The following is a 12,672-nucleotide window of genomic DNA, read 5'->3' as shown; positions in this document are numbered from 1 at the left end:
CACTGATGTCATTAGAGGCAGAGCACAAGCTCGGATCACCTCAAGGATGGGGAAGGAAATTGGCCATGCCTCTTCGAAAGGAACCATGCCAGTATTTGCCTCGAGTAATTTACAGGGAAATCATGGAAAACCGAAAACTGGATGGCTGGACACAGGTTTGTACTGTCATCCTCTTAAATGTGAGTCCAGTATGCTAACCACTGTGCCATCTCACTCAGTTTACAAGTCACGGCTTCAGACACTTTGAACCGACAGATTAATCAACATCACAAATTACTTCCCATTAAAGACAAGACTTCCACTTCAGAAGTTAAAAGTTCATATAAGTTTGAGAAGACAATGTTTAAATGTAGTATGCACATGAAAGTTTGAGTGAATGTGCCCACGATGAGCACCCACAAACAGAAAAGTGAAAACCATCCATTACATAAATAATATGATCTTTTATCAAACAGTAGTAGCCATGATGGTCATGTTGGTGAGGTTCTAGACTATCAACCCTGGATAGGACTGAGGGTTTTCCTCATTTCAGTCCCTCCAGGATGATGCCAGGCCAACTCCGCCTGGTATCAAATCAAGTATCAGAGATCTTTCCTGGGGGTAAAAGGGCGCAGGGGGCTCCTGCTACCTCGTAGTGCCATGGTGAACAAATGGTGGGTCGACTACCATAGACTTTACCTCTTTTAATATAAAGCAATAATATGGGCTCAAACATTTCAGGTTCATTAATTGTATGGTTCCAATTAGAACACACAAAAACCTTTCCTTTTGTATCATCATAATAAAACATCAGCCACAAGGTTGTTCTGAGTGAAATACATCATTTTTTTCCACTACGGTAGTAATAACTCAAAAATACACATCTGAGATCTCCCATCTCAGCTAAGAATGTTGACAGGACACACCAGTCTAGCTTCCCTTACTTTAAAGATGATAAACTTATCTTATAAACTAGTATTTTGTACTGATGGCTTTGTATAGCTTCCAGGAATTTTTGAAAATTCATTACATAATACAGTGCTCTACTGTAACTTTGTTGTAACAACCCTTTTTGGTCTATACTTTGACCACCTTTGGAGTAGCAGGGGGGAAAAAAAGCATTATATGCAGAAAATATAATCTGTCATACAGGAAGAACACAAGATTTTTTTTAAAGTTACAAATTGTGTGAAACTTATAGTTCAGAAATATGATGAAATTATTTTTAGCATATGCTCAGTACTTTCTAGAGATTTCTATAACATAGACCTAGCCCTATAGGAATCACTCACTGCCAGGCCGGAAACCCCTACCGGTTTGTTAGGATGCAGACTAAGGAGCTGTGTAGTACTGTTAGACACAATGAAACAGTATTCAAAATTATTATATTTATTACTTAGAATGCAAGCCATTGCTGTGGGTTTTTTTTGTGATATATGGTGTGTATGTAATCTGGAGAGGAATCCACACAATCCAAAAGTGGACACACTGCTGCTGAGGACGCTGCATCAGCTGAGAAAGAAAGTCAAGTGTGTGTGTGTGTGTGTGTGTGTGTGTGTGTGTGTGTGTGTGTGTGTGTGTGTGTGTGCGTGTGTGTGCGTGTGTGCGTGTGTTTTCATATGCCATTTTTGAGAGTATTCAATTCCTCCCAGGTCACTGCCTCTGTTGTCCCCTTTGATGTACCGCAATGTCGGATGTCATCATGTCATGATTAATTCTGAACTTGGCCTGCCAGTACAGTAGGTCTTCAGGCTCGTGCAACACTAGAGTTATAGAGCAGCTTCTGCCCCAGGCTGGAGCCGTGTCGGTAGATCCCTGGACAACCCATCACATGCTAACCTAACTGCTATGCTGATGTCAGTAGCGGATCCATTTTCCAAGGCTGTGGAATGCTGATGAACTTGTCAGGCAACAAGAGTAACACCAACACTAGAACAAACTCACATAAGATGTTACCTTACCATAACCAGTGAATCAAGAGTGAACAATATGAATGCCATCGCTCCTACTGATCAAGTGCCCTGAGCTAGGAGTAGTGTAGTATTTATGTCATCAAGGAGAAGCTTCACTCTATAACGTCATTCATAATGACCGAATCAGTTCTGCTCTTCTTGAGTTGTCATTGGTCTTCAGTCCTGCTAGATTCACATAAGGAATCTGTTAACCTAGTGTCCCTTACATAACATTACGAGAGTAATGAAGGCAATTTGGTCTTTGCTCTTCTAATCATTTTCTGCTGGGATTCCTCATAGTTGCATACAAAAGTGTTCAGGTTGCTGTCTTCCTTACTGAGTAACGATGTTGAAGTGTTTTACTTCCCATATGGCCCTTGTCGATACTTTCACATGACTGAGTAACGTCAACTGTTCGAAATTATACTTTCTGCTTCCTTATTAATTTGTCGTGTAACAGCCCAGTGAGGCCAATGTAAAATGTTCTGGGGTTCACAGCATAAGAGTGTGTTGAAGTTAAAACTGTACCTACTTTTTGATATAGTCCCATTTGTCTAGTCCCCCCCCCCCCCCCTCCATGTATTGATTCCAATCCCGAAACAATTCTGGAAAGTATCCAAAATATCCACATAAGGTTACAAGTACCCTCTTCATGAGATTCTTAAAATTTCCAGCCACAAATTTCTTTAGATTTTATTTACCAAAAGTACCTTTGTGGAGAGATGATTTTGTCTTAGAAAAATGTAATTCCTCTTTCTATTATAGATCTACATCTATAATCCACAAGTCACATTACAGTGAGTGACGCAGGATGCATCTAGTACTGTCATCATCATCCCCCCCATCCACAAATGGAACATGGTAAGAATGATGATCCATAAACCTTATTTCTAGCTCTTCTTGGAATATACTTTCAGAATTTCCACAATAAACATCTCTGTGATACTGCCCCTCTCATAGCATTTTTCACAAGTGTTTGCTGAACATCTCCATAACACTCTCACAATTAAGGAATGATCCTGTGTTGATATCTGCCACCATTCGTTGGAACTCTTCTATCTTTTCTCTTATTGTAACCTGGTACAGAACTCAAATTGACGAGCAATATTCAAGAACTGGTATTACAAGTGTTTTCTAAGCCCTATTTTTTCATGGGTGAATTAGATCCTTAAAGATTCTTCAAATGAATCTCAGCCTGGCATCTCCTTTTCTTGTAATGAGTTGTGTGTGTTCCATCCACTTTAGGTTGTTCTGGACGATTGCTTCTCAGTCTCTTATGAGTATTACTGTTTCCATTGGTTTACCACAAGTACTGTAATCAATCTATTTTGTCTATTTAACTGCAATATGTTACATTTGTTTACATTCAGGGCCAACTGCTAGTCCCTGCAACAATCTTAGACCCTCTGCAGCGCTTCTCACATTTTGCGAGTTGTATACCAACTTTTCAAGGTACTCCTGAAATTACATTTACATCTGTTTATTTCATCCTGTTAGGACCAAAGTGTTGAGTTCTATTTCTAGGAAGCCCTGAATCTAGTCACCCATCTGGTTCTATATCCAGCGAGTTGTGTGTGTGTGTGTGTGTGTGTGTGTGTGTGTGTGTGTGTGTGTGTGTGTGTGTGTTTTCCCTCTCTCCACTGAATTAATATAGGTGAAATTACAAAACAACAAATGTTTACAATCTGAAACTTTTACGGAAGCTCCTTTTGGCTTGACGAATCCTTTCCTGCTACATTCTGGGAATTTACTGAACTCTTATAAGAATTCCCTCATACTGCATCTCTTGCACAGTAAAGCACCTTCACTACAGGTGCCCAATGTGATCCAGTTAATTTCCTTATACTATGAACTTACTTATTTGGTGACAAACATCCAGGAACCAATGTCAAAGTGAGCTTCACATTTAGTACAGCAGTGATGCATTTGGACATCTGAGGGTCACAAAATACAGTTTTTTGGAATGTAGAAACTGACACATTACTCACCAACACTGAAGATTCACTATTCAAGCTTCAGAACTGCTCTGTGATGAAAAGAAACAACTTCAAGTTGTAACTAGTCTACATAAGCCTCTTGGTCTCATGCCACCTATTATCGTACTTGGAAAAAATTCTGTTTCAATAGACAAGATTCAGAGGCGAAGGCTATGATGAATGCTCATCACTAGATCTAGGACAGCACTGGCACACATGGTTGGAATCTTTTCTTTACTTGTCAAGTGTACGCATTCCTCATAGTGTGGGAACATACATAGATTCTTCTTTACAAATTTTCTATGATGCCTCTCAATGTACATATGGTGCAGATCTATAACTCTATCCTTTCTGACAGTAATGATGTAATGTCCAATTTGTATGCAGTAGGTACAAATGAGCTCCAGTAAAGAAGTTGACATTACTAATACTAAAGCTTCTCACAGACCTGAAAGTACCAAGACTTCTCTGCTACAAATCATGGTTCCAACTAAACTGCACAACTTATGTCAGCAGTGGCTTGGGACAACATGAATAGTTAAATTCACAGAAATCTTACCCAAACTGAACCCTCTGAAGTTAAACTCTAAATATTGGAAATCACTACAAGTAACTGCAGAACAAATTCATATTGAAAAATTCCTTCGGTGGAGTAGTTGGCCTTGCAATTGGATTCTGCACATATCCTCTGATTAAAACAACACACAGATTATCCACAATGTCGAGAATGGCTGTGATGTGGGGTCTGAGTGGGGTACGGTCAAATGGGAGGGGTGTGCCCCAGGGATCAGTGTTGGGGCCACTCCTGTTCCTTATTTATATAAATGATATGCCCTCTAGTATTATGGGTGACTCTAAAATACTTCTGTTTGGTGATGACACTAGCTCGGTAGTAAAGGATGTTGTGTGCAGCATTGGCTCGGTTTCAAATACTGCAGTTCATGACATAAGTTCATGGCTTGTGGAAAATAAACTAATGCTAAATCACAGCAAGACTCAGTTTTTACAGTTCCTAAAACCCAAAATTTTAATTTAGCAGAATGGGCATATGATTAGTGAAACTGAAAAGTTCAAATTTCTGTGTGGTCAGATAGATAGTAAACTGACGTGGAAAGCCCACATCCAGGATCTTGTTCAAAGACTTAATGCTGCCATTCTTACTATCTGAACGGCATTTAGTGATCATTTGACACAAAAATTAGTCTGCTTTGCTTATTTTCATTTGATTATGTCACATGGTATTATATTTTGGGGTAACTCTCCTCATTCTAAAAGGATATTTTTGACTAAGAAACAGGTGCTTGGGGCAATAAGCGGTGTAAGTTCGCGAACCTCTTGTCGACCCCTGTTCACTAGTCTGGGTATTTTGATGTTGGCCTTTCAATATACAAATTGTTAAAAAGAAACGAAAGTAAAGAATATCAGCTTATTCCCAAGAATAAGCAGCTTTCACTCAGTTGGTACTCGGCATAAATCCAACATGCATTTGGATCAGACTTCCTTAACTCTTGTACAGAAAGGTGTGCAGTATACTGCTGCATCCACGTTCAATAAGCTACCACAAGAATTCTAAAATCTTAGCAGTAATCCACGTGCTTTCAAATCAAAACTGAAGAGTTTTCTCATGGGTCACTCTTATTCTGTTGAGGAGTTCCTTGAAAAATTAAGCTGATTCTTATGTTATATTGCTGATAGTGTGTAGTTAAACTTGTGGCTTGACTTCTTTGGGTTCATAAACATTTTATTTTTATCTGTTATTACTTTTATGTTGTAATTTCATGTACTGACACGTTCCATGACCTTTGAGATTTGCTCCTCACTTTGGTCATGAGGAACTTGACTTATAAACAAATAAGTAAATAAAATAATTCATTCTGCATGCAATTGACTCTTTGTAGCACAAAATGTCATTGCCTACATGATCCACACTGTCCTATTACCCATTTATGGAGCATGGACTTATTTGCATGGATGGATTGTTAGAGTTTGTTTGCTAATCCTTCCAAAGTATGTCATCATCCCATCCTACTTGACATGTTAAATCATTTTGTTATCCCACTAAAACAAAGAATTCACAAATGCCTGCAACACATTGGTGTTTGTACCACGTGTTCAGAGCTGAAGATAGCATTCTGGATCTTAACTGGTTGTCAATAATCAAGAAAATACTAGAATACTGGCTTCCCTGTAGTCACCAATAGTGCTGAGGCAGCCTAGATTTCAACACTCCTCTTCAATGAGACAGAGTGAACTAACTGAAACCTTTTCACAGTACATGAATGCATTTCACGGGACCACTTCACATAGAGGTAAGAAGGATCTCAACAAGGGCTACATCAGACTTCACTTGTGCTTTATCTAGGGCTGTTCATAACATAGGGGCCTAAAACTGAGCCCTCCACTCTTCAGCTGGCGATCTACTACCAAACTGGGCAAAAATCAAGCAACCGTTACATTCTTCAGCAATCAGAACAAAAACTATTTTAGAAACAAATTAAAACAAAGTTTTAAAGGTATATTGTTCTTCAGAGAAGACCATGGTATGGAGGAATTTGCTGCCATTAACTCATCTTCAAGACCACCACCAATGCAAAACTGAAAATGTCACCATAGGCACTCATTACAGCATGTCTTATTGGCAATAACTGAAAGATGAAAGGGCCAAATGGACTCTCAACACACAGTGGGCCAGTGGTATGTTTACTACTGAATACTACTACTGTCAGCTGAGTCACTTTTCAGATCTATGTTGCAGACACTATTCCTAGATTGGCTTCTCTTTGGTTGGTTTTAGTTAAGTTGGTGTTTGAACTTTTGCTAAAGCCATGGATGTTATTGGAATATTTTTATGCACATCTGTCAAATCAAAATCTGCTACTGAATAAAACTCAATATAGTGTTGACCAACCCATGCATTCGTAAGTATTTTGATCTTTCTTTGCATGTGATCAAGACATTATTACTCATGTCTTTTCTTCTCTTTGATGGTGGCCCTACTAAGGTTATTCAGTGTGTGCAGAAGGAGCCCCAGACAATGTGATGCAGTTTCAATTAGTTGCAAGCAAGCTCAATGGGGTTCATGTCATCAAATACTGCAAGCCATTCTGACTAGTTAATCTCTGCCTTCAAGAAAGGTGATCACAAGGAGGACATAGAATGGTAGGGCATTATTGTCTTGAAAGATGAACACACCAATACGTAGGGGATTCTATATGATGATGTACGACATTTATTTATTTCTTTATCATATGGCACACATTGAGATTTATTGAATGGCATCCATTAACAGTTTTTGAATCTCAAGAACAGCAATACATATACAAAGATTACTAAACGGCTACATATCAATACTTTAACACAGCTTTCCAGCATAATATAACACAAATGACAATAGCTATAGGCAAATATCAAGATCTTTCATTTACTTTATACACCACTTGTCACTGTCAGGAAATCTTTGAAAGGTCACTTGTAGCCACATGAGAGGCATATTAATAAAACATGAGCAACTGTCTGTAACTCAGCACCACAGTGACAAGACAGTGATGACAATTTGATTCACTTGTGGAGACTGACTGTACATTTGCCACAGCCAGTTTGGATGTGATTCAGAGCAGTCGAAATTGCCCAAGGCTGGTCAAATCCAGGAGGCTTCTCTTGAATGCAGGGGATTTTCAGGCATTTTGGAGGACAGTTCTGTTGCCGACAGTGTTTCCATTCATTATGATACTGAATTCATTTTCAGTAAGAATCCTGGCTGTGGAAAGAGTGGGATGTCTCCACCTTAATCATTTTCACTCGACAGGAGAAACACCATTTCATATTGGAAGATGCTATCAACAATCTCTGGGTATAGATGAAGTAGCACATCCTTCCACGTGACAGCAGGAAGTGGAATGTGACTCAAGATAGTGGTGGGAGATATGTAACATCCATAGGTTATACAGACCCAAAACATAACTGACCCACCACCCTGCTAAAGACATGGGACTGCACACCTGAGACCTGCATTGGTGGGGCAGACCACCTCAACACTCTTCTATGATGATCTTCAGACATCAGGTATATCCAGCATTCACAGGTGAAGAGAACCAAACACCACTGATGCACATGCCATTCCAGGCATTCTCTTTTGATATATTATTCACAAACCACAGTGACGTTAAGTTTGTACTACTGTTCATAATGGATGCATACAGGTCAAACTGTTAACGTGTAGTCTGTAGTGTACTGCCCGCATTAAACCAAGCCATCACAGTTGCATCTAGAAAGGCAGCAAAAAGACAAGTTGCATTCTCCTCAGGGTACCTACAAGCCACGATTGGTACGTACTGCTCATCAGGTAATTTTGTTGATCATGGGCTGTCACTACATCTTTAATGTTTTGCGATTCACAAGTGCCACTGAAAAGTTCAAATGATAACTTCATGCATGCTAGTTCAGCAGGCAGCTTCCTGTGCTAACAACCCTTCTTGAGATAAAATGATAACACAAGTATAGGCTATGCTCTACATATCAATTTCTTGTGGTCCAAAGGGCACTGAGAAAGTTGTTTCTGATCAAAGCAACACAAACTATCCCCCTGCCATAGGGCTGGTGCATTCTGAGTTTTTATTCACCTCAGACATACAACATGTCTAGATATTGCCTTCTAACATGCAAACAGATCAATTGATTCAAAAACTAAACCATCTGGTACACCCTAATAGTATACTGCGTAAAGTTATTTGCACCAAGTCTTATCACCATTTCAGTATGCAAGCACATGTAGTAGCAACCACAGTGAAATTCGTCCAATGTCATAAAAAGTACCTGCAAGACTACTTCACTGGGTGGCTAGTTTGTAAAGTCTCACATAGCTTTGTCAATTCCATTGTGCATCTGATTTAGTTAGGCCCAATTCAGAGTTTCAGGCTCACACTTTAAAGTTACCATTGTCATTGGAGGAAGAACTTGCCATTGAATAGACTCAAAAAGTCTCTGCAGCAGTTCAAGAAACAATGCAGAACTTAATTCTGGAGATAAGCATTCACTGTGTTTTTCATTTGATGATTCTTCATGTTTTCCACACAGCCCTATCTCAACAAAAATTTTAAGAAAATGACACGACAAATTTGGACAATGATGGTGTGTGCCAAGAGTCATGAAATAGATTAAAAGAAATATTTATTAACAATATCTGTACAGCATTACTGCTGACTTTCATGAAAGGTGGGATTGAGTGATAACTGTGTTAAGTCAAATTCACAGTTCAATTTTACATATAAACACATACAAATTATGTTCAATTGAGACAGAGACTAAAGAATTTAGAAGTAAATGTTTGATAAAATGTTCAATGATAGAATAAATTATATTACAGAACAGGATTATGCATTGCAATAATGTAAACCGAAATTATTGTGACATAGAAGGTTTCGTAAGATTTAACAATGTCACACGAGGTGGTTTCCCCCCCCCCCCCCCCCCTTCTTCTCACAGAAAATTTTTTTCATAGCATGCTAATGTATTTCTTATTCCCCTTTTGTTGCATGCAGCAGCAACACACATTTTGTTGGAGTTATTTTTTCTAAAATGTGAGACCCTTTTGCAACTGAACTGAAGCCTTCTGTCAACTCTGCAATCGTCATTTCATTTTCTGAGTTAACTGGGCTAAAGACGCAAGATGTTCAATGTTTTTGTACATCTACGAACTCCACAAGCCAAGGTACAGAGCGTGGCGGAAGGTACACTGTACCACTACTAGTAATTTTCTTACTTGTGCCACTCACAAATGGAGCAAAGGGGGGGGGGGGGGGGGGGGGAACTATCAACTATGCCTCCGTGTGACCCCTAATTTCTCGTATTTAGTTTTCATGGTCCTTAAGCGAGATGTATGTTGGTGGCAGTAGAATCTTTCTGCAGTCAGCTTGAAATGACAGTTCTCTAAATTTTTTCAACAGTGTTCCTTGAAAAGAATGTCGCCTTCCCTCCAGAGATTCCAATACGAGTTCACAAAGCATCTCTGTAACACCTGTGTACTGTTCAAACCTACCAGGAACAACAAATCTTGCAGCCCACCTCTGAATTGCTTTGATAACTTCCTTTATTCCAACCTGGTATGGGTCCCAAAAACTCTAGCAGTACTAAAGAATAGGTCGCACTAGCATCCTACATGTGGCCTCATATACAGATGAACCTCACTTCCCCAAAATTCTGCCAATAAATCAATGTCGACAATTCGCCTTCCCTATCACACCCTTCACATGCTGGTTCCATTTCATATCACTTTGCAACGTTACGCCCGAATGTTTAAACAACGTGGCAGTGTCAAGCAGGACACCGCTAATGCTGTATCTGAATATTACAGGTTTGTCTTACCTACTCATCCGCATTAACTTACACTTCTCTAAATTTTGAGCTAGAAGCCATTCATTACACAACCTATAAATTTTGTTTAAGCCATCTTGTATCATCCTACAGTCACTCAACATCAATACTCTTCTGGATACCACAGCATCATCAGTTAACAACTGCAGATTGCAGTCCACCCTGTCCATCGGATCATGTACATATATAGAAAATAATAGTTGTCCAATCACTCTTCCCTGGGGCACTACTGACGATACTCTTGTCTCCGATGAACACTCGCCGTCAAGGACTACATACTAGGTTCTATTACTTAAGAAGTCTTCGAGTCACTCTCACTTCTGGTAACTTATTTCATATGCTCGCATTTTTGTTAACAGTCTGGAGTGGGGCATCCTGTCAAATGCTTGCCGGAAATCTAAGAATATGGAATATTCCTGCTGCCCTTCATCCATGATTTGCAGGATATCATGTAAAGAGAAAAACAAGCTGCAATTTGCATGAGTGATGCTTTCTAAAACCATGCTGATTTGTGGACATAAGCTTCTTGGCCTCTAGAAAATTTACTGTATTTGAATTGAGAATATGTTCAAGGATTCTGCAGAAAACTGATGTTAGGGATATTGGTCTGTTATTCTGCAGGTCTGTTCTTTTTACCGTTCTTAAATACAGTGAGTCACCTGCATGTTTTTCCAGTCGCGTGGGACTTTGCGCTGGGAGAAGAGATTTGCGACAAATGCAAGCTAAGTACAGGCCTAATGCCATAGAGTTCTCTTTATAAAACTGAACTGGTGTTCCATTCAGACCTGTTGGCTTATTTGCTTTTAACTCGTTCAGTTCCTTCCCTGTGCCAGGAATGCTTATTACTATGTCATTCACACTGTAGTCTATGTGATGGTCAAATGACGGTATGTTTGGATGATTCTCTTGTGTGAACAATTTCTTAAATGCAAAATTTAAAACTTTAGCTTTCAATTTGTTTTCTTCAACTTCCACACCAGACTGGAAAACATGTGAGTGGATGGAAGCCTTAGACCATCTTAGTGGTTTCACATAGGACCAGAACTTTCTCAGGTGCACAACCAGATCTTCTGCGAAGGTACGATAGTGGTAGTTGTTCAACAATAAGCGATGGCATGAAGATGATGAATGCAAGAGTAAAGAAGGCTGTGAGATGACAGCCAAAAGCCCACTGACAAGGACCGCACCTTGACAGGATCGCCCTCTAGCCAAAGAGAATATAAGCGCCGCGCCTGCCAGCCTCGGCTGCACAGCAGTCTCACAATACTCGACAGCACAGTATAAGGACAGTACTAGACCCAGCCTAGATGAGAACACTACAATAGCAGTGATGTGTAATCCATATCAACTGCTTACATGGACATTGTACACAGCAAAGGAATTTGACTGATGACATGCCGCCCATCACTTGCAACACCATTGCAAATTCAAAGTTAAGTATTGTCAATCTGCTAATTTGTAATAAAAACTACTAATGCAATTTGCTTGAATTTTTGTATGGCATTCCGAGAAGGCAGCATCCTTTAGGCACCCTATATGAGACAAGTGGGCAGGACTCCACATTTGGCGATGAGTATCTGCTGAACCCAGTGCTGGACAGCCAAGGGAATTTTTTGTCTTTTGCTGGCGCCTTAGTTCTCTCTTTTCTTTACTTTTCAGGGGCCTTTCTTTGCTTTAACAGTTTCTTGTAGTTTTTGCTAATCAGTGTTTTCAGGTGGTCGTTGCAGAAAATTTCTTTGCTTGCTTGCCTTGTCTTTTGTTGCATTTGTGTCTTCCAAAATGCTCACCCCACCTCTCCCACCCCCTGCTCAAAGCCACAGCTGAAAGAAGTAGATACCACACAGCTAACATAGATGTTTCAGTCCCAGAAGCACCAGATCTCTATGTTACCCAACACCATGCAGCAGCTAAGGGCCAGCACTGCGCGCCCAGCCGAGCAAGCTACACTTACTACAGCTGCCATACCACCTTCTGGACAGATTCATCCCAGTTTGAGGCACACCTCCGAGTTCACAAAGTTTCAGGTACTGTGAAACTTCCATACCTATTATCCACAGTAGGAAGTGCAGAGCTCCGCCTCATTCAAAAACTCTATCCTAATGCCACTCCAAGAGTACTTTATTACAACCCAGCGGTAGTGTCACTAGCAAACTGACACTTCTGCTGCATCTTGTCACACTAATGCTCAGGATTCTGAACTGCTTCAGAGCTAAACTATAGGAAAATTCCACAGGCCACAGAAGCTGATTCAGATTTGAACATTTTGCTAACATCCTTTCGCACATCTTGAACTCGTTCCTTTAATAGCATAAGGAACTCTGCAGTGTGCCGATACTTTGCCTGTCAGCATAACCTCGCTGTACAGAAAGGTGAGATTCTAGTTCAAAATGACAGTG

At 39.9% G+C, this 12,672-nt stretch overlaps 1 protein-coding gene across 2 annotated transcripts in view; it reads right to left on the bottom strand.

The window, feature by feature from the left end:
* Window positions 1–12,672, bottom strand: part of LOC126298835 (AP-3 complex subunit delta-1) — a 234,114-nt gene that overhangs the window by 182,837 nt on the left and 38,605 nt on the right. The gene's annotated exons all lie outside the window — the stretch shown is intronic.

This window comes from Schistocerca gregaria, chromosome X (genome assembly GCF_023897955.1).
Source record: "Schistocerca gregaria isolate iqSchGreg1 chromosome X, iqSchGreg1.2, whole genome shotgun sequence".
Taxonomy (NCBI): domain Eukaryota; kingdom Metazoa; phylum Arthropoda; class Insecta; order Orthoptera; family Acrididae; genus Schistocerca; species Schistocerca gregaria.
Note: the sequence above shows the minus strand (reverse complement) of the source record. Positions and strands in the feature narration are given on the sequence as shown.